This window comes from Lepisosteus oculatus, chromosome 23, assembly GCF_040954835.1.
Source record: "Lepisosteus oculatus isolate fLepOcu1 chromosome 23, fLepOcu1.hap2, whole genome shotgun sequence".
NCBI lineage: Eukaryota > Metazoa > Chordata > Actinopteri > Semionotiformes > Lepisosteidae > Lepisosteus > Lepisosteus oculatus.
In genome coordinates this window covers 13,299,845-13,323,066 of record NC_090718.1, presented here as the reverse complement: position 1 = coordinate 13,323,066, position 23,222 = coordinate 13,299,845, and the positions used below count along the sequence as shown (strand labels likewise).

Genomic DNA, 23,222 nt, shown 5'->3' with positions numbered 1-23,222 from the left:
GTTTGTGTCTGTCTGTCTGCCTGCCCAGTGATGGACTGGAGTCCCATCCAGGGTGTATCCAACCTTGCATCTGCGTTTGTGTCTGTCTGTCTGCCTGCCCAGTGATGGACTGGCGTCCCATCCAGGGTGTATCCAACCTTGCATCTGCGTTTGAGTCTGTCTGTCTGTCTGCCTGCCCAGTGATGGACTGGCGTCCCATCCAGGGTGTATCCAACCTTGCATCTGCGTTTGTGTCTGTCTGTCTGCCTGCCCAGTGATGGACTGGCGTCCCATCCAGGGTGTATCTGACCTTGCATCTGTTGCTTGCCAGAACAGGCCCTGGCTCCCCCTTGACCCTGAACTGGATGAATAGGTTAGAAAACTGGGGGATGGATGGATGGATGGACTGGTTCAAACGTTGTCCCTGAGCACGGTGGTCTGCTCTTCCTCTACATGCTCCAGTTTGGGAAATAACTCATTTCACCTGACCTGTAGTGCCACCCAGTCCCCACACAACAAAACTTTTCATGCTTATGTTTGCTAGTCACACACCTCTCCACAGAAAGTAGTTACAGACTGCAGGATGGTATTTTGAATATAAAACAGGTTCTATAATCTCTGTAGAGAATGAAGTCCAAAGAAATGGAACAAATGAAACAAAATCCAAGAATAGTTCCAGCATCAAAAAAAGAAGCAAAAATATATTGTTCTTTTTCAAACAGGAAGGGGAAAAGAATTACCAGGAGAAATGTTATTTTGATAACAGGCAGTATCTTCCGTCTGGCTTGAAATACTAAGCATAGTTTCTATCACTTCTCTTTCCAAAACCTCTTCACAGTGCATATATAATGTGTATGAAGAAAAGCCAAAAAACTCTAAATTATATTTGATATTTGATAAATGGTTTATGTACTTCTCCTTCAGATCCTTACAACTAACCATTTTGGGTCAAAGTTGACCATTTCTTTTTTGTAGCTTATTTAAACATGCAGTAATTTTCCGAACCAGAAGCCCCCAAAATTACCAGGAATACTGTATGAGCGCCGTGATGGATTTATTTCTGTGGCAGAAATAATGGCAAAAACGCAACCCTTCTGCTGTTAAACCTTCCTACAATAAAATAAAACCTTCGCACGATAAAAGAAAACGTGCAAATGGGCACATCGGTCGAGAAAATAGAAAGAAGCCAAATGAACAGAAACCTGTGGTACAAACTCCAGAAGTGTGAAAAGCTGAAAACTGTAAATGAAGGGGTTTAGAAGGAAATAAGTGTGTTTGAGAGCTGGTGGAGTATAATCCTGGCGGCTGACGTTTATCTGGAACTGGAAAACAGAAGGATGCAGATTCAAAGATCGGAGTAATTGCAACCGGGAGAGATGAAATGGAAATCTCACGTATGGGCTGGGAGGGATCTTTGATCCTTACTGACAAGTTCCTTGAAAGGGTCAGGCTTTCTTCCTGTTTGGCCAAAGTAAACTGCAGTCTCACTCAGACCTCATATAAAACTAGAGTATTACTACTAATTTAATATTTATACTGTATATTCTTTATTCTTTGACACTTATCATACCGTGTAATTTTATTATTGCTCATATCTTCATTTATATCTAGGTTTGCAAAAATATATATTATAACAATACACGATAAATAAGCAAGTAAAAACAGTTCACTGGAGCCAACACGCTCCCCGCAGCAGAAGGTAAATGAAATGGAACTTTCCTTCCCTGACACCTTCCTAGACAGAAAGTGCAAACTGTCTGTGTGTTGCGGAGCATCACAAATGCCGAGGACTCAAGTATAGCCAGACATGACATGAAAGGTGAACTGATAATTGATGCTGCTGCAAAAATGTGAATATTAAGAACACACAGCGTCCCTACAGGGAAAGAGACAGCGCTGCTGGGAGAGCAGAGGGGGTGGGGTGGGAGGAAGGGGGGAAAAAAAAAGTTCCCTTGGTTGAGACAGTGGAGTGATGGCTTGTAATTATTTCTTCAATGGCCTACCATGTGTTTATCAGAATGTTAATGTAAGCATAATAACAGGCTGCGCGCCTCTACTGAGAATGTCAAGCCTGTCGACCCGTCAATCACGACTCAAAATAGAATCGCAAATAAGCAGGCGGCCCCGACGTGGCGAGTGACAGGCAGAGCCCCGCACAGCCTTTAAGCCAACAAATATCAACCTGCACAGAGCCGGAATTATTGCATCAGGGAACGGAGGGCTGTTTCCGAGGAAGTGCCAAGGCTGACATTTGGAACTTCCTCCGCTGACAGGCAGAAACGGGGATCGTGCAAATGCGCTGGACAGTCGCGGAGCGGAAAGGGAAGGTGACTGATTGGTCGTGTCAGTTTCCAGGGTGCTCCTGTATGAGAAGCAGAACCAAGAACGATGATAGCCAACTGGATTTGCGTGCATCACTGATCATCGGCAAATCCCGGTGAGAGCAGAGCACGATGACGAGCATTGAGCAGGTGAGCAGTAACGCACCCCTGTATGTGTGTGCGTTACTGCTCACCAGTTACTCCTGGTGAGAGCGGAGTACAACCACATGTGACTGCGAGCTGCTGATCACCAGTTAATCCTATGGGATGGGTCTGATCCATTTAAACCAGAACATTATTCTTCCAGAAACTTGTATTACGTTTAATCCTTTGTATTTTACTATTCAAATACTAATGATGATTTCTGGGAATCAGAGAATCACCCACAAATAAAAACAATGCTTGTTCTCACTGGAAACTTGTTTTCACTCCCCCAAGTATAATCAGTGTGGCCATTTGGAGACTTAATCTGAATACCCTGATGGCAACCACATTCTTCAGAAAGAATGAGCCGGGATGTTTCTCTAAGATTTAATCAGGGGGTTGGGTGTACAAACTGGTAAAATGAACAAGAAAAAAACTAAACCATCTCCAGCCCTCCTCTGGTGCTCAAATCCACAGGGACGACATTTCCAACGTTCATAGAAGATGAGAGCAGCCTTCCTCACTTCCAAGGGGCCTCTGCCTGCACTCCCTGGTTGGTGGTGGGGGAGAGGGTCCGGGTTCAGATCTTCTCGCTGACGACTGAATCGCACATGAATACAATACACCTGGGTACCGGGAGGCTGTGTGTGTGTCTCGACGAAGCCTTTGAGTTTGGCAAGAAGGAGAATTAGGAGAATCACCAGGAGCCCACAACATATGCAGCTTGGGCTTCTCAGGCATTTGCATTTCAATAACCACATACTGTAAGAAACGAAGCCTTTTAATCATCTGAACGCTTCCCCTCCCGTAACGAGTTGCAGGGGCCCTAACAGCCTCTTCAGCCTGCCTCTATGCTCGGCCGCAGACCGCTAGCTGATTAATTGCAATTCTTATCTTATTTGTCTTAATGAAGAGATGGGAGCCGATTGCATTGTCTCTGGGCCCCTTCAGGGAGAGATCGCTTCAAAGCAGCCACTTAGCAGCGCTGATGAATGGGGAAGATGGGCACTTCAAAGTCTTCCTCGGCGCGGCCTCGCTAAGCTCCGGATGGGGCCCTAGAAGGGTTCTGTCGACTCCCCCTGAAAGCCACACCCTGAAAGATTAGGGGTGCTATCCCTGGCACCCTCAGGTCCCCCTTTCTTTCCATTGGTGAAGCAGGGCTCAGTTCTCCATCTGCCCTGCTGTTTAGTGTGGCCTCCGACATCGCATGCGTACATTTCAGTCAGATGGGATCATCTGGGAAGGATAGCCCTGTATCAATGCAAGGCATTACTGACAATCACTGGCAGAGCATTATTTCTAATCAAGAGCTGGAGTTCGTTCAAATAGGTAGACGGTATATGGCGAATTTAAACATCCCCAAAAAAATAAAATAAGCAAATAAAAAGTGCAGTAAAACAGACTAGAACTGAAGCAACGCAGGAAGAAGCTCCTTTGTCGACAAGGGGTTGCAGGCTTTCACATGACAGGTGCAGAAAAATGCATCCTGGAGCGTTGCAGAGCACATGAAAAAGAAAAGCAGAAAAGGCTGGTAGAGGTCTAGTTCCTCCTGCTTTTTAATCAACCTCATGACTGAATGGGAGAAATGGATGAATCTCACTGGTTTGATAACCTATTGACTCATCTTCCCATGTTTCAAGAGTCTCCCTTTTCTCTAGGATTGAGGAGTTGTTTGGTTTTTTATTGCCCCCCCCCACAAACAGCTTCCATGCTTTTACGGTTCATTTCAGAGTTGGGGAGCTTTCTCTTTCGCTAAAGCACGCTCTGCGAATTGCAACAGAAGTGGCACACAGATGAGTCATCCAACGGCACCAACTCCAGACGGACATACAGCCGCTCATCCTGGTCCGGGAGATTCCTGCAGCTTCACGAATACACGGCAGCCGACATCGCTCGCACCCGCAACTTCGGCCAAAGCCTCGCTGGCGGCCCAAGAACCCGTGGCAGAATTCCTGACTTTTATTGTGGATTATTAACACTCCACTGGCCTCCACCTCCGGAATGAGACACAGGATTCATTCTGATGGACAATAAGGCCCCAAATCACGGAATGACATCTCTAAAAACAGCGGTGAGCTTGGGAAAAGGGGCCTTTTCACCTGCACCCACCTGTGACGCCGCCCTATTCTGTCAGGGGGCTCTCTCTGCCCCCGACAAGGACTCTCGGCGCGCAGCCTGCCGGAGTAAATCTTTCAACGAAGGTGTGGGCCTGCTCTGCTGCCCGAGGATTGATGACAGGCCGAGGCAAGCGAAGAGCAGGCGTGGAGAGAGAGCCAAACAGGGCTAACCAAGCAAGGGGGGGACTCGCGATAATCGATTCTTAATTTCATGGCGAGCGCCTCGGATTAATCTCGGAGAATGGGGAGAGAGCGGGGGGGTGGCAGGAAAGAGAATGGGACAAAAGGATCACACCGCAGAGGAGATAAACTCCAGGTCAGAGAAGCGTCATACTGTTTCAGGGGCTTGGCAGGACGAAGGGGTTTTTGTACTGGAATTGAACCAGCTCTTAAAATATTCCACACCTGTTTCTAATGAAAGGTTTTTCTCTCTTTTGAAACTTGCCAAAAGCGAGTTTAAAAAAAAAAAAACAGATCGATATATAGGTATCAGTCGTATGCAGAACAGGTGCAGAGATAAAATGAATGACATTTTCGTGGGATTATAGTATTGATGTTCACAAAAGTGGCTCATTTAATAGGCAAAATACAGTTCTGGCAGATCGTATTTCTTTTCTATGTGTTTTTTTTTTTTAAGTCCACTGAGAAAAATGACTTACCAGCCTTTGATCAATATGCTTGTTCTCTTGTTGAAGAAGAAAAACACAGTAGGCAGAGGGATAAACTAAGATGCACCACTTGCCAAGTAGGGCAGAAAAAAAAACGGCCTGCACCACGAAGGGCCCTTTTAATTAACGTCTTGGAAAGTTTCGGAACACGCTGCTACACCAAGCAGGATTCAGAGCCCGTTTAATCAGATTTGCACAGTCTTTGGGTGGTGACATTATATCCGTAACTCGCCGCAGAGGTCCTCATCACCTGTGTGCATCTACCAGGGCATTTAATTAGCGGGACTTTGTCATTTCTCACAGGCAGCCATAGCTCTGTGAAAGCAGCGGAAAAATAGTCACTGCCATTTGCTCAGGCACTGATAGACCCTTTGATATATACTTTTAACTTAAAACAGATTCCTTCTGAAACAACCTCTTTGAAACCCAGTAAAAAAAGAAGAAGGATCAAAGGGACCAGGATTACACTGTAATTGGCCTGCCTGTTCTCTAGTTCAATACCTCTCTTTATCACCTGTGCCTAACAAGACAGCCCAGACAAAGGCAGTGAAGCACTGAAGAATTCTCCAAGGGCAGCTGGGCATGACCTCCAAGCTGAAAGGGGGCAACTGCTCTTTACTGACCATTTCTTTCTCAGAAATATTTCAGCGGAGGCGACACCACCCTGAGCACAGAAGCTTCAAGTGGAATTAATTAGCCCTTGGTTGGGGGCCGTTTTCAGAGGTTGAACTGCCAAATGCCTTTCAGTAACACAGTCAAAGACGTCCACCGCAGGCAGGTTGCCTTAAAACTATTGGTCTATGTAGTGTAAAACTGTACTAATAATCATTAAAGTCAGTTTTCCTACTGAAAAAGGTATGGAGCACAGAGTTGTGGTCAGGGCTCTCGAGTGCTCGCTGGAAGGTTGTGGGCTCAAATCCCATGTGAGAAACTGCGGTTGTATCCTTGAGCAAAGTGCTTCACTCAGATTGCTCCCATTAAAGGTCCAGCAACTGTATATAAATGGGTGCAAATATAAGTCTGCAAAAGTAGAAGCTGAACAGGGAGGGGGATCTACAAAACACAAAAAAGTTAATGCCAAACTCAAAAAGTGAAAACCGGTTTGGTCTGCAGAAGGAGACTCTCTTGTTCCATTATTACTCTTATTTTTGCCAGGTGAGACCATGAGATGTTGTCTTTGTTCATCTGTTCACAGCATCGACGATTCTGGGTGCTGTCCAAAGACTGAACCCCAGACTCCCATACTGGAGCTGTTCTTTCCCTTTCCATCTGTATTTCCCAGAAGCAGCCGAATGACTCATCCTGAAGTCTCAGCTCAGCATTTCCATAGCTTCCATTTCAATGTTTCAGGCTTTGCTGCAAACTTTGCAGGTATTCAAAGTTAATAAATAAGACTTGAATAAAAATGGACTTACATGTTACACAATACATACCCCTACATGCTGCTAGGAGTGAATAAAACTATATTTTTAGAAACCACAATGGCTTCAGGTACTATCCAATGTTTGTGAAAAAAAAACAGTCCTGTGCAAAGTCTAATTACAAAAATCAAAAATTAAGTAAATCTGACACATTGGTAAAGGTTAGAAAAAGGTTAGTGGCATTTAATGGAGCACGTTTCTTAATATACAGATTATAGTAATGAGATAATCCCAGGAAACAGAAAACCAGTGACTCAATTGTTTAATGATTACTAATTAGTCTGACACTACGGAGACTAAATTGTGGCCTTGAGGTAGGAGGACTGAACTTTAGGCAAAACCTGGAATTACTTTCTTGTCCCTCAGCGTTTAGTGGGGGAAAAAAAAGAACTGTTCACAAAGTGTCTGGCTTTCCAGCTTCCTTTATATTTTTAAGGTAGTGAACTGCATGCAACTCGCATCAGGAAATGTGATGCTTGAGTAATTCATGAAGAACAATTCCTCTGAAAACTGAAAGAGGTACTGGAACGCTTACTGAAGCTGTGTGTGAATTCACTGAATTATTTACTATGTACTAGGCACAAACAAGGCAACAAAAAGGCAGAATCCTTCTTGCTTTGTCTTGTAAAACAAACCAATATTCATAAGTCTGAAATCTCCTTGAGCCTGCACTTCACAAAACCAATTCCTCAGCCATTTTTGTTGGCTCAGCAAGGTGACCAATCTCGACGTTCACTGAAAAAAAAAGTCTTGGGAATTGAATCTCTCTCTCGTTTGTTAAACATGATACAAGACTACTGCTCAAAATATTTGATTAGCAGAAAGCCCCTATAAATAGGTCCCATCTGTTTATTGACAGAAAATTACTGCCAATAACAAACTTGGTGAGAGAGATTGTTAAGGCAAGGTATTTTTGTTTTTGAGTTCATGCTTCTTTGAAACATGCAGTAAACGACTTCTAAAGAAAAGTGAAAAATAAGACAATGCAAATTCTCAGTACCTCCTCTTGCGTCCCACTGACAGGCTAACTACATCACCTCTTGTCCCTAACTTGCTCTGGTGTGGCACCCCCCTTCAGTGTGCAGTGTTCCCAGGACACCAGCATGTGCTGACCCTCACAGATGTAAGCAGGCAGCTTTGTGCTGAATGGATGGATGGGTGTTGAAAAATTGTGTTGAATAATGAGGGCAGATGAACACTGAGCTACAAACAGGACTTTCCTGATCGATCACTACCACAAAACACATCTGCCTTACGATAACCAGGGCAGATGTACACATGAAGCAAGACGTGACAATGATTGTGAAATGCCACAACGCCTTAGGCGCGCTTTCCACCACGGCGCCCGGCTTGTTTTTATAGGAAACACAATGTAACTGGGGAAAAAGAAAAGAAGGATTCATTGAGCAAACGCATGGGAATTAATAACACAAAGCAACAAATCAAAACGGAAGTGGACGTCATTAAGGAGGGAGAGGTTCAGTCTATGAAAAATATGGAAAGCTAATTTAATGTTATGATAATGCAGCATCTGCATCGGCTAGATCATGCGCAACTTATACTTCACTTTGAATTATGCCATTTCTCCAAATAATTCTATCTCGAAAGACAGGGGGCTGCCAGGCTTGCAGAGGCTCTCACAGATAGCGCGCTTATCAGTGCTTTGGGCGGCCTAGTGACGACTCGGAGCAGAGCAGCTAGGAGCAATGGAGTGCACCAATCAAAATATTTTAATTCAAAGACAGTCCTGTTGGCAATACAGAGGCTCCCTGCAGCTTTTTCCATTTTGTGGAGGGGAAACAAAAACGCACGGAATGGAAAACGGAGCATGCCTCCCCCCCAAAAAAAGGTTCGGCATAAACAGACGACCGGGAGAGAGGAGCAAGACACTGCACAACAAAACAAAGGTAGGACTCATGAGTGCATGACCCTTGGTTTAGAGATCATACTGTGAAAGCACTGCTTGGATTCTCTCTCCCACAAATTCTCCCTCCCCCAGATTTCAGCAGGGAGAGGCTCTGACAGCGCCTGGCAGGAGAGCACAGACAGCCTCCTCTGTAAGTAAATTTTTATTAAGTGGGGAGAGGAGTAGGCTGAAGAGATACAGAGAAATTACAGATCTTCAACGGAGTTGTGCATTAATGCAAGGCTTTTCTTTCTTCCCTTTCTCAAAGCAAGAGCTGAAAGCTGTTAGTCTTCTAAAATGCTCATTAACAGTCAAAGTGCTGTAGTGTGCAAGAGGCATCTTCACCCAGCATTGTTCCTCTCAATCAAATTCTCCAAAATGCGTGTTTTTTTTTGGCCAGAGCAAATATAACTTAAATCTCTGCAGTGCCTGTCAAGTGCCTTATTTCACAATGACCGCAACCTGCTCATGTGCAGATACGAATTTACCTGGTGTTAGGTAAAAATTCCACCAATACTCTATTTGGGAGACCTCTGGAAGTGTGTCCCCACGATAGCAGGCCACTACCGTGCTTAAATAGATAACATCTCTAAATTGTAAGTGTAAAAAAAAAATCTAAGCTCTAAAAAATCTGCTCTCGTCATATCGCTGATTTGGTCAACTAAGAAAATATCAGTTGACAGAACATTTAACAATTAACAAAGGCTGTTAATTACCACATTACAGGACTGTAATTTCACATGTTCTACTAAAGGCACCAGCGATAAAAAAAATAGATTTAAGCTCCTCATATCCACTCTTTAATAATGAAAATGCTCACTGCTTTAAACTGGGAATGCAGAAGTGGTATCCACAGTTATAAATCCCAAGCAACTTATTTATTAACAATCCCCATAGAAAAGTAGGCCTACTTTGAAGATTTCATAAAAAAAACTACCAGTAACACTAGAACAACTGATGTACCATCTGTTTTAAAAACTGTGGCTGTATTTCTTCTCAGTCTCCTCACATTAGCCCAAACACTCTGTGAAAGCAGAGCACACTTCACAGGCGAGAAGAAGAGGATAGATCTGTAGTGACCCAGCACGTCGACACCCATCTGCTGAAGTCCGGGCAAGAGCACGATGGCTTCTAGTGCCCAGAGGTCACATCTCGCCCAGGCTCACTCACCTCTCTGGCCTGTGGCTAGGAAGTGATGAACACATTACAAAATGGATGTGAATTAAGGTGGGGCGTATACATCAAAATAATTAACTTCACAAGCATGAAAGCCAAAAGGCATAAAAGGCATTTATTGTAACTGATGTAGCAGAAAATAATCATCAATAGGATTTGGAGAAGAGACAACAAATTAGGGCTGAGGATACAAAATGTAAACTGTCCCTCTAAATTTTCATTAACTGCACTGCCTTCAGAGATAATGTTAGATAGATCTTACTCACTTTCATTTGTGATCAGAATTACGGATGCCTGTTGCCAGTGGCTGTGAGCAACAACTAGATAATGCCTATTCTGAGCACCCAGTTTTCCTGCAAAGAAACAAGCTCCATGCGTGCTGCACAGTTTTCACACATACAAAGATTACAGAAATATAAAATACAGTACAAAAAGATAAAGAGCAGTGAGCGAGGGTTTTTTTTTGCAATTACAACCAAGTTCATATTTAACAAGCTGCCAAATTTACAAATTACAATTTAACAGAAAGAAAAATATCACTGCACCAAAGCTTTCCTTTTAATTCTTTGCCCTTCTCTCTCTCTCTAGAAATCTAGAGACAGTCACACCAGTATCAGCTTCAGCCTGAAAAAAAACACGTTATCCCTGTTCAGTTCAGCCTGAACCGGCATCAGGGCTCACAAGCTGCTTAAAATAAAAACACATCCATAAGCATCTCCCCACCATAACTACATTAGTTAATCCTACAGGAAAGAAAGCCAAAGCACTGCCTTATTTTACATAAAACAATTTAGTAGATAGAATCTACTTTCTTCTCTTTATCCTCCGCACTGAATGACATCGACTACAGAGAGAGCCGACAGCTGGCTCCGCAGATATCGAGAGCCCGTTCCAAAGAAGAGGAGAAGCCGAGGTCTGGAAGTCTGCTGAGCAACTCAGAACCATCTCTGGTCTGTGCTCATCCAGCTCTCGACACTCCTCCTCAGTCGGCTCACACGTATGATTCGAGTGCGCCGTGTCCGCATGACGGGGGACGCGACGCAGAGGCCCAGCGAGAACCACCCCAACGTCAGTGCGGCCCCTCACGTGGTCTCGCCCCCTGCCCCCCATCACAACTCCAGGCCCGACTAACAAGTGTGGAAACAGCCCGCCACCCCTCCTGCTTTTTGGATAATTAATCTTGTGTGCTTAGTGCTAAAAACAGAACCTGCATTGGCTGATTGAGTAATTACTCCCTGAAATAAGGCCTCAGAACTGTAAGCAGGGGGGGGAGGAAGCAAAAATTAACGAGCAACTTGCTGACGTGCAGCAGTCAGCACGAAAGCAGTTACCTGTTGCGCAGTGCAGCCGTTGAGTGCGCTAAACGGACTGTCAGATCCAAGAAGCGACAGCCAATTAGGCTCAGCATTCCAGCGCGCAGGAAAAAAAAACCAAACAAACGAACAACAAAACATTGGAATCGCAACCTGAAGCAGTGCGGAGGCCCCAGCCGGCTCTGTTGGTAGAGCACGAGACTCAGCCTCAGGGCAGTGGGTTCGTGTCCCATGTTGGGCCCTCCATGTTGGAGGTGGGGCACTAGGCTAACAACCCTGTCCCGTACAAACCGAATGTTACAGAAACAGCAAAAGGACGCAGCTGGCCCTGAGTGGCGGATGAGCTAACAAGCAAACACCCCTCCATCCTGAAGCAGTGCAGGGGCAAAGCTGAGAGACTATACTGCTAAAACGGACTGGGGCGAACAACACATAAAGAAACTGAAACGACGGCCAACTTCAAAGCTCCTAAGATGCAGTAACCGGGAAGGATCTCTTTAACTGCAATAAGCAGCAGCGCCCATCTCCACAGGGGTGCCAGTGTTGTGAGGGCGGCCAGATCTGCCTTGCCTGGCTAAAGCCGGCGCCAAGCAGAAATCGCCTGGAACACGGCGCAGGAAAAGCCTGTTGTTTAATATTCATAAGCGCACAATGCGAGGGATTAAGTGGGGTGTCAAAAGGATGGCGAGTGCCTTCAAGAGTCCTTCGACTAGGAGCCCCCAGGCTTTTTTAGCCCAGTGCTTGGAAAATGAAAACACGTAAAACACACACACAAAAAAAAAAAACACATACTGTAAAAACACATTTGTCTCAGTTCCTCTTCGGTCTAATCCTACTTCACTTCAGTGCACGGGGGGCTGTTTTACAAGACTGACTGCCCTGTTTAAGAGCCCTGTTTAAGAGGCTCTCTGGCTGCACCCACAGCTTTCCCAGGTCTGTAAGGGGAATGGAGGATGACAGGCCAAGCCAGCTCCATCGGCTCTTTTGTCCCACTTGGGCTACGACTGCAGTTCAGTTGCATAACCGTTCTCTCTTGTTTCAATACGGGCAGAAGGCACTGGCCCGCAGTCTGTTAATCGATTCATTAACCCTCCGCCATCCCTGATTTTGAGTAAACGCGCCCCCCCTGCAAACCCCTCGGAGGACCACAATACGGACTCCCACATTCCCACGTGGCGTAAGGAAGCAGGTCACGCTTTTCCACCCTGAAACCTCCTCGGGTCGCCCCCAGCTCCCTCTCTCATCACTGATCCTGAGGAACTCCCCACCCCGCGCTGACCTGGTCGAGGACTTCCAAGATTGCAAACATCAACCGTTTTGCAGCCTGGCACAGGAGGGATGACGGCTTTTTATTAAAATCTGTCTGAACACAACAACACCAATTCCAGAACAGACAATCCCTACAGATCATTCTGCGCAAAAGTTCCCAATGAAAAATTTAAACGGGAATGATGCGCCCCACTCATAGCGTAATGCTCCCATTCCTCCTCAGACCTACATCCCTTGTAAGTTCGCCTTCACAACACGGCGGGTTCTTCGTCTTCCCCCTTGAACGGCTTTGCCCCACCTAATCCTCAAACCCCGGTCCCTCTTCGCACTCGGATTCGACAAATCCCAACACCCGCCGCTCCCAGACTTAGTGGTCTACAAAGCAGGACTATTCCTGAATAAGTGACTTACAGTATTTTTACAGGCTTTCCCCTGCTTTCCATCATACTGTCTGTACAGCTCACTGAGGTGGTGGTAAAGGGACACACTCGGAGAGTTCCAGCTTTTATTAAATTGTCTTTTACACTAAAGCGTGGCCGCCTTAGTAACCCGGGGGCATGAATATTTAAAACATATATATGCAGAATCTCATAAATACAAAAAAGAAATGAAGAGTCAGTTTTAGAACTATCTGGGACACTTCTCAGTAACGTGTCATGAATCTGGGGTGGATTAAAAATTAAAATCATTTCATGTTTAGTTTATATTAGGTCCGTAAAACGGAATCAATAGATTTCATATCAAGGGAAAAGGAGCTTCTCGTGAGGCGTAGAAAGCTTTGCCCGATGTTGAATATATAGTTATCGGGAATTTGTTTTTTTTTCCTTGCGTGCCTTCAAAACCACCACTAACTGCCTCTGAAACTGTGGCAACCATTATAAAACGGAACAGAATAAACGTGTCTGTAGATTCCAGCTATATATGCAAAAACAAGAAGAAAAATGTGGATTCTGAATAAATGAATAATGAAAGCCTTCCTCCTGGGCTACTGACAGCTAACTCTGAGTCAGGGTCCAAGTGCCAATGGCCTGGAGATCCCAGGAGCCAAAGGATTCACTGCCAGCCAGCGCACTTCGATACCGCGCCTGTGCAAGTCAGGACCCCATGCCCAAGAACAGAAATAAGAAGCAGGCGCATCTTTTAACAAGCATAAATATTGAACTTCAAAGATTAAAACGCAAATGCCTGGGAGTGACGCGCCGTGCGGATTGGAGCTGCGCAATTATCAGAACCGCTTGTGAAGTGGCGCAGAATCGCCAAGTTTCGCGGGTCCTCTCGTCTCCAAGACCCGCTCTGTCCCGGGGGCTGAGATGGGCGGAAACGACCTTCAAGGCTCCTGCTTCAGAACCGCAGCGCTTCCTTGCCCACCGTGCCCATGCCCCACCTGGAACGCACACGGTCCGTCCGTGACCCGTGTGACAGCCGGGCTGTGCAGCAGCAGGATTCTCTAGAAGTCTTGCCCTGAGCTAGCAGACGTCTCGAATCCGGACGCTCCACTCTTGCACACTCTTCCGTTCTCTCAGCAGTGAACAAGTTACTGCACATTTGTTTTTATCTACACCAGTGGGAATATTATTTTTTTTAACTTCTGTTTGTTTCGAGGCAGCCGATGGGGAAGAGGCAGACCTTGGTGACTAAATGCAACACTGCGCTTATTTGCGTCAAATGGTCCCCGTGGACGAACCAACAGCATCGCGCTCCTGCAATGTCTCTCCCTCTCTCTTTCTCCCTGGACAGACACACACACTCATGACAGGCTGTCTTCTTACCCCCCCGTCCCATCCATCCACCTCTAAAACCACTGCTCCTCCTTCCGTTCTCCTCGCAGAGATGTAAACACCCCGCTGAAAACAGATTATTTCCAATAGTCATTACTAATACGTTAACGGCTATCACTATTAATAATGGAGTCCAATTGGTACCTTGCTCTTCGGACTTTTAAACATAATAACAACGCTAGTTTTAAAACATTCTGTCTCGCCTCTAGATATTCATGTTGTGATACTGTTAAAACATTCCAGATTTGAAAATTAAAAACTAAAATTCCCCAAACTATATATTTTCTTTGAGAAAGCAGGGATCTTTCCTTTTAAGCAGTGAACTGCAATGACACTTTTTGTTTTTTGCTCGCAAGGAAGCTACAAGATTAGTGCAATAAGACTCTGTAGCAAAAGAGAAGGGAACAATTTATTCCTAGTGAAAAGCCACAAACATACATTTCACTTTCGCGCTTGAGCTCGGGTTCGAGGTCTCACTTGCCACCGTGCTACAACCTCGCTCAGGGGACGGAAATTAAGAGCGTGGCCCGTCGCAAAAGAGGATGCAAGAATACTGGGCTCGATCACAGACGCAGGCCAGAAGGATCAACCTGGGCAGCCCACACTTCCACAAGCTGCCAGCTTGGCAGCCTACAGCTGTCACCGAAGACAAGATCTTTGGCTTTAATAAGTTCTACCGGCAATCCAGATTTCTGAGGCTTTGCTGCGCCCTTTTTAATATTCCTCCCACATCAGATTACCCAGCAAGTATCCCCAGACAGATCTGGAAGATCTTCCGTTTCTGCGACTTTTGTTTTTTCCCTGCCTCCCCCCGAAGGAGCCAGGAAGCCACGGTCCTTTTCGACTGTTTTACACGCGTGCAGGTGAGAGGCCGGCAACCCGACGGTTCAGCCAGACGGTTCTGGTTCTGCTCGGGGTGAAGAGGAAGTCACGCCAGAAGGACAGTCAGCTGAAACCGGTGCTGGTGGGGGGGGGTGGAGTTGGTGAGCTTGCAGTTCAGGAAAACAGCCTTGCGGGGGGGGGTCAGGTTCTTGTAGAGTGGGCGAGGGGATTATGTAGCCAGTAAACTGAGTGGTGCAGATTGTGGGGATTTAGGGATTTAGGGGGACGGATTGGCAGCTTTGCGTGGGGATAGCGGCAGAGATTGAGACCAGATGGCTGTGATTTGGGCGTGATTATCCTCTCGCATTGTCACTGATCTCCATCATCCTGTTTCATTTTCCTGGAAGTAGAGCTCATCTCGGACAACAAATCGGCTCTGAATCCCCAGCAATGGAGTCCCCTAACGTGCATGATTTAGAGTAGGTAGGGGGAGAGACACCCTTTCACATTTCCTGTTTTCTTTCTCTCTTTTTAAAAGCTTTCCAGAATTACCTCATCACAGCTCAAGTCAAGGTGACTTTTCTTGACCTTGTCTATCTTTATTCTCTGGCACTAAGCATCCCTGTTTATATTTACTGTGTCGTACCATTGTCCTACCTATTAAAGGGAAGGAGATTGGAGACATTTGTGCCTCAACAATCAAATCTAACTGATTAAGCTACTAAGTGGTGGGAGTACCTGATTAAGGAGAGGTTTAGCGGCTCTCTTGGCCCAGTCATTCACAATGAAGAGGAAGCAGATATTACAGACAGCATCAGGGTGGTGAGATGGTAAGAGACCTGAGTCGGAGCTCTATATCAATCTCCTAGACCGATATAGAGGCGGAGGCGGAGTGGTGGCACTGGACTGGAAGGTTGCCGGTTCAAATCCCGCAGCCGGCAGAGGAATCCTAATCCGCTGGGCCCCTGAGCAAGGCCCTTAACCCCAACTGCTCCAGGGGCGCCGTACAATGGCAGACCCCCAGCTTCTCTCCCTGTCTGTGTGCCTGTGTGTCTCATGGAGAGCAAGCTGGGGTCTGCGAAAAGACGAATTGAATTCCTAATGCAAGAAATTGTATGTGGGTAATAAAGTGATCGCTTATCTCTTCTAGATCCATCAGCAACGGGAAATTCAAACAAAGGAAAAAAAAATGGAGCCGTGATTTTCTGAGATGGGCGTCAAGGACAGACCCGTTAAAAACAGCACATGTGACGGGACGGCAGCCATAACTGTCCTAATCTGAGCCCTGTCGCTCAGGGTTCAAGCACCCTTTTACACACTACACTATTAAAGCAGGGCTCTAATCCTCTTTAGATCCCTGCCTTAAATGCAGCACTTTAATCTGGGCACTCTACTTATAAGATGAACCAGGTTAGCTGAAAAGCCACCATCAACACGTTGACCAATACACGCACTGGAACACAAACAAAGAATGTGCTCTGCGTAATAAGAAAGCAGAGACCGATAACTGGCCTACCAAGAGTGGGCGCAGCCCAAGCAAGCTAATCTTGGGAGTTTTCTCAGTTGGCTTTCTTCTGCATAGCAGGCTGGTTATCACAATATAATCTCTCCATTTTCATTTGTTTTTATCACACAGGAACTTGCCTATTATGCTTCACAATCAATCCTCCCTTCAGGTTCCTGGTGTTTCCTTTACAAAAGCCGAGTTGGATAGCATTCAACAAACAATAATGGAACAAATTCATTCTCTCCTCTTTCATAAAAAAGAAATAATTAACTCCAAGTACACACATTGCATATGTATTAAACCACTTAACAATGTCAGGATGGCTGACAAAACCAAACTGGGGTCTGGTTTTAATTCCTGGGATGCGATCCACATGGAATTTGTATCTCCTCACTGCGTTTGCGTGGGTTTCCTTCAGGAGCTTCCTGTAGGACTTCTTCACACAGTCCAAAGAGCAACTGGTAGGTTAGCTGGTTTTGGGGAAAACAGGCGCCGGTGTCAGCGTGTATGTTTCTGTGTCTACAGTATGTCTCTCTGTCCGCGTGTGCCCTGCGATGGACCAGCATCCCATCCAGGGTGTATCCTGCCTTGGGCCTGCTGCTTGCCAGGATAATGTCCAGCCTGCAAGCCTGTATTGGATAAAGCATTCACAAAATGGATGGAGGGATTGATTGCTGGGAATCACTTTGCAAAGGTAAGCACAAGAAAACAAAGACCTGAAGCACTTAGATCATTTCATGCACTTTTTTCTCCCAATGGATACTTTACCTTATAAACATCGGTTAATAACTCTGAAAACTGATTGCCCTAGATGTGACCAGCACCATTCAAAACCGCATTACAGAGCGAGAAAATGACCAAAATTAAGTTGAAAGACTCTGTAGTAAAGCACAGTGGTTCACATTTGCATAAATAATCATATTTACAGTCATTCGCTGAAATGAAGCGACATTGACTGCATTGCAGCATCGAAAATAAGCAATATTGAATGCTGTTTTTTTGTTTATAGCTGTTCCTGGCAGAATTCTTCTTTCAGCTGTCTGGTGCGTTACAATCTGTAAGGTGGATGTCCCCCTTTTGGCAGGACAACTCGAGACGAGGGCATCTGGAAGACCGAAACGCCAGGATTTCCATACATGGGCGAAGAGAGTGGCCAGGGCGGGTGGGCAGCTTTCATTAAAAGCATGGACCCTAAAAAAAACACCCCCCTGCTCCTGACTTGCATGCAGGAATCGCTGCAGCCCAAAAATCAGCTTCTTCAACCCCACTCTTCCTTCTTAGTGAGGAGGGCTGCAGTAATTTGTAAAATTGTCAGAAAAACTCCTCTTGGCAACGGCTTCAACCATCTGTGATGTTATGGAGCAGGGCAGTCTTTTTCTTGTTTGGGGGGGTTGTGGAGGAGGCAATTGAGATTTTAAATACCCTCCATTTTCTCTTTTCAGGATGTCATCATTGGACCGCAGACCTCAGATCGGTTTCCTGTTCAAAAAGCTGGTGTCTGAAAGTCCCTTGTAAGTGTTAAAAAAATTAGTAAAAAAACAGTAGCACCATCCATTTTACTCGCCAAAAGATAAATACAACACTGTATAAAGTATAATGAAGTGAAGGAAATTTCTTGTTCCTTTTCGAAGGAATACCAACCAATGAGTCATTTTCAAGCACTTCTCCGATTCTGTTGAGTATGCAAGACACGTGACAGAATCTCAGCCAATTCTAGTTAAAATAAGGAAAAAAAACACTTATCACCTACAAACCAGCTTTAGAAGGTCAAAGAAAAAAAGAAAATGCAACCCATTTCAAATACCATTTAAAACTCGTTATCTGAGCCGTTTACCCTGCTCGATTTCCATATTTCATTGCATTGTCTTTTCAGGGCTCCTATCCAGTTTGAGCACTGCTCTGTACCAATTACCAATCTGTTTGAAGTCCCAGGTTCTCCAAGAATCACTGTTCCCAGATGAATGAAAAGGATCTGATGAGTGGTGCAAGCCGCATGTTAAAACAGGGGAAGATAAAAAAAAAGACTAGCTGTTTTGCAGAACTGAAAGCATAACAAGAGCACCAGGAAGTGCCTTGTCTAATCTCTCTTATGCACGATACAGAAGCTCACCTGAGGGAAACTTTTAGGCAGGTGATGTGGAAATATTAAGAAGGACCTTGCTGCTAGGGAAACAAACATTAACATTAATTTGTAAAGACAAAGGGCAAGAGGAAGGACTTCTCCACAGGATATGCACTTGTGTATACAGTATATATACACACAGAGTCATCCATTATCAGAAAGCTGCTTGTTCCAGGGAAGGTCTGTGGCAACCAGGGAAAACCAAGCTGAAAGCACAGGGGGCAAGTAAAACACTATATCCTGATTGGGGACAGGACACTAGACAAAGCCTAGCCAGCCTTCTTTTTGTCCAGAAAAGCACCACAAGTACTGCTATGACTCTCCTCTAGCTTGCCTCTTCTTCATAGCACGGGAACAGGCTTCTGTATCCCACCTCCCCTCCAATACTTCTGAAGCCCCGAAGGCGAAACTTTACGACTAGCTTCTTTGCGTGTTATAGTAATAATAAAAGCATTTTATGGGCCTCTTGTGGAGACTTGAGATCGTGTTCTGCAAAGTTCAAAATGGCTTGAGTAGTTTTAGACTGCGAGAAGGAAAAACATTATTACAGAATGTATTTAAAACCCCCTAGACAAGGTAAGTGGTTTTCTGATGCACAGTAATTTTAACACTTTTTTTTTTATTCCTTCACAACATGCACAGCTGCAGAGGCATAGCCCCAGCACGCGCCCATTCAACTTCCCAACTCGCACTCTCTGAAGCAGCTTAATCTGCATGACAGACGCTCCATGCCTCAGGAAGCTCAGTGTCTTCGGTCTCCTTCTCTCCTCAAGTCCGCTCCCACGATGACAAACTCGTCTTGGCACCTGTGCTGCAGACGCCTTCCTTCCCTGCCCCCCCAACACCTGCCACCACCGCGGTCCCCCATCCCTTTCCGCCTCTCCCACTTCACGCTGGTGGGTTGCTCCTCTTCCTCCTGGCTTGGCCAAGCAGGCCTCCTCCCAGCTCCTCAGGCTGCACCACGAGCAGCTTCCCGAGGTTTTCGCCCTGACGAAAGGGAACAGAGAGGTCCGAAGAGGTGGAGCTGACATCATGCACGCCCGCTGGCCCAAATCGGTAATTGGTAATTGGGATTTACAAGGCTTCCTCACACCCAAAGAAGGCTCCACAGCCGAAACGTTGCGTTTTCTTCTCTTTTCAGCCTGGAATAAATCTATTACTTGTTCCAAGGCTTCCTCAAGCCTAGTCCCGGGTGTTTCCAGCTTTTCTGCAACGTCTGTGTACTCTGTTGAACATGCCTCCACTTTTTCAGCAATACTTGCGCCATGCTCCATTTATATTTGCCCTGAACCATCCATAATAACAATTCCCCCAACTTTCTCCTCTGCTCACAGCAAAATTACATTTAATGACCCATTAGTCCATGGTATGCAACCCTACTAACCTGTAGTTTTTCCTACATTCAGAGTTTTCTTCCTCTGCTACCTCAGACATGAACTTTTTCATGTCCTCCAGAAAATGTACACAATCTGATAGCATATTAAGTGCATTTATCCTTGTCAGCAGTTCTTGGGTTCAGATATACCTCCACACAATTGTTAGATGCAAAAAGTTGGCTTTTTGAACTTCTGAACGTGGACGTGCTTCTCAACTGCTGTATGAAAGCTCTGAGCTTAGGTAGGTTTTCCCAAACATTTCAAATCTGTCAGAGAATTCTGAACTTTTCATTGCAAAAAGAGGAAACATTTTGTCAGAAGCTGGAAGTGTTTGTTCCAAAAGCTAAAACGGCTTTTAATCTGTTTTTTTTTCAGCAAATGAAACTGCAACAAGTCCATTGCAATTGTCTTTAACTGGGTGCGTTCGAGGAAATGACTGCCTGGCCCCTCCACACTAACCCAAACAGCTGCTGCGCTGGCAGTGGGGTATTCGCACGCATAATCGGCTACAGGCCTTTAGACCGTGGGGAGCCGGAGACTGGCAGCAATTGGGGGTTTGTCGTACCTCTATAGATCTTTTACAAACTCCGATTTAAATTAACATTTGGGGGGAGGGGTTACAGAATCACAAGGCTCCACACACCTCCTTAAAAGAAAATTTGAATTCACCCGAAGGAGGCATCTTCAACATCCGACAGTTCCGCCGCAACTAGGAAACACGGCACAGACGTTTCTCCCGAGGTCAGTCAGGGTGCTGTCGGGGCTCAGGGCTTTCTTGATATGAATTCGGTAAATAAACCCGCGACTCAGACATCTCACTCCGCGGCCATGCTATCCCGTGTCTCTACATGGCAGGAGCTTTACTATGGGGGAGGGTCACCCTGATCGTATCTGACAAACTCTACCCAGACATCCAGTTTTCAGCTTTCGCCCATCTCCCCGTGCTCCTTTCCACATGTCTAAGCATTTTAATGACATATGCTCGCAGGCGTTCTCAAGCCGCGCAGTATTAGTAGAGCAAGGCTTACTTTGAGCAAGGTGGGTGGGAGGGGGGAGGCCTACATCTCCGGCGAAGAATTAATCTCTCTCCTTTTCCCACTTTCATTATAAATAATAATGGGGGAAAAAAAAACATTTTCATTTTCCAAGTGGTAATTTGCCTTTGCAATAAGAGACACCTCGCGCAACTTTTTTTTCCCCCTGCTCTTTTGGTTATAATAATTTGCACTTTATTTCCATTAGGCTGTTTGTTCTCAGCAGTCCGCCGCCTTAATTTATTAGAACTGTCTTTCTTAATGATGCAATGTTCTTTCTCTCTCTCGCTTTCTTTTCTCTCTCTCTCTGCCAGGCCACATCCTTTCCCCGGCAGCTGCCCTACTTTTAAAAATCGTTCCGATTCCGCAGCGGCCGAAACCCGCAGTCCAGTCCCGGGATCCTCCCGCCCGGACGCCACACGCGTCACCTCCCGGGACCTTGGGTTGAAATCTGGTTCAGGTCTCAATGGGCCGCTGTAGCTCCAGGTCCATTTTTTATTCAGAGACAAGTCGTTCCCGAGGACTGCAGCACTGCAAAACTAAAGATAGTGTCCTGTTTCTAAGTGGGGGGGTGGGGGGGAGGAGGAAGAGGACAGCAGGAGAAGGGCTTCTCCTGAACTTTGTCAGAGATGCACCTCAACAAGACTAGCTTCTGGACATGTGGGGGCAAAGAGCAGGAGAAAGCTGATCAGCCTGGACACTGCCCACCTGCACGGCGCAGCGCTGCAGTACCAACAAGAATAAAACAGCTGAACTTCTGCTGCTAGATCCCATGGCCATGTCAAGAACAGCCACTAATGGCAAAGCGCTTCATCACAGAAGTTATTTTGATGATAAATTAGGACGTTTGCAGAGTGGATTCCGGATTTCAGAAAAAAGAGAAGTTGTTTAGGTTTCCCAAAACATCTGCAAAAGTGGTGGTGCTACAACATCCCCAAACCTCAGTCTCGGTTCAAACAGTCAAGGCCACTTTCTCGCACATGAAGATCCAACAGTGCTTATCGGCATTGGTGTGCTGAACATCCTGGAGTTCCAACAGGAAACATTAACTTGTCTGTTCACTTGGCAGCCAACGAGGGACCAGCAGGGCTGCAAAAATAAGAAATAAAAAACTTTGCTCTATCCCTCAGGTCCAAAATTGAGCTGAGAACAAAACAACGTTTTAAAAACTGGGATCTCACTCATTCTTATTTTATTAATTCGTTCCAACACTGAATTGTTTAGATGCAGGTCGTAGCTGACATACCTATGACACATAGGCTTTCAACAAGGATGGATTTGTTAACAATTACATGTAAGGATAATGCTGAAAAGCATTCTCTTCCTGGATTATTGCATTCCCCCCCCAAAAAAAAATCCCTGCAAAAATAAAATGAAATTGTGCTTCGCTCCTAAACGCTGGCCCACAAGCCAGTCATGGCATTGACAGTGCATGCTATGTAGAAACACACAGTAAGAAAAAAATGCAATACTGTCACATACACCGGCTTCCATTTAGCTTTTGTTGTGCTTGCAATATCCTGTTTAAAGTGACTGCAACCATTGGGTCTTAAGATAAGAAGGGATGATATTCTTCAAGGAAATGACTGGAGATACATCGTCCACTGATAGAAGGGTCTTTAGAAAACAAAGTCGGATCAATTCACTTCACATTCCCAAGGCTAGAAGCGTGCTGCACATACTGTAAGCAATGAAGATGGGAATAGGAGCAGGTTGTGCATTCACAGGGAAGCCATCCATCGGGAGGAGTACATTCCGAATAATGAAAGTTTACTGAAGATGAAAAGCCCGTCCCATTTGAAGTTAAGTCGAACCACGAGGTGTGGGTACAGTACGTCCATCTGGATGAGAGTCTCCGGACTGCAGGAGCCTGGGGCTTCACGGCGCTGATCTTACACATTTCCATTCAGCACCATCTACACAAACACTGAGCAAAGCTGAAGCCTGTTGTCGCCGCATTGCTGCAAAGTGCTTTTTAATGAGAGGCTGTAAATAATTTACACAGCATGTACACAAGGACCACTGTCAAGAAAATGACAGCCTTTGACTCCTCTGAAAGGAAAAAAAAAAACATTTTCACGAACAATGAATCTTAGAATTTTTTTATTTTAATATTCACATTCACATCAACAGGGCAACGACTTGTGTCATTACTGGTCGATTAGGATCGGGTATCCGAAAGTCAGAGATGATCTCAATGCTGACTCAAGACAGAAGGACCCATGATGCAACAGTCCCGCTGCTCTTACAGAAAGAACAACTGTGGTTT

The 23,222-nt window shown here is 45.5% G+C and overlaps 1 protein-coding gene across 3 annotated transcripts in view; it reads right to left on the bottom strand.

Moving 5' to 3' along the window:
• LOC102687316 (kirre like nephrin family adhesion molecule 3) overlaps window positions 1–23,222 on the bottom strand; it is a 186,896-nt gene that overhangs the window by 147,248 nt on the left and 16,426 nt on the right. The gene's annotated exons all lie outside the window — the stretch shown is intronic.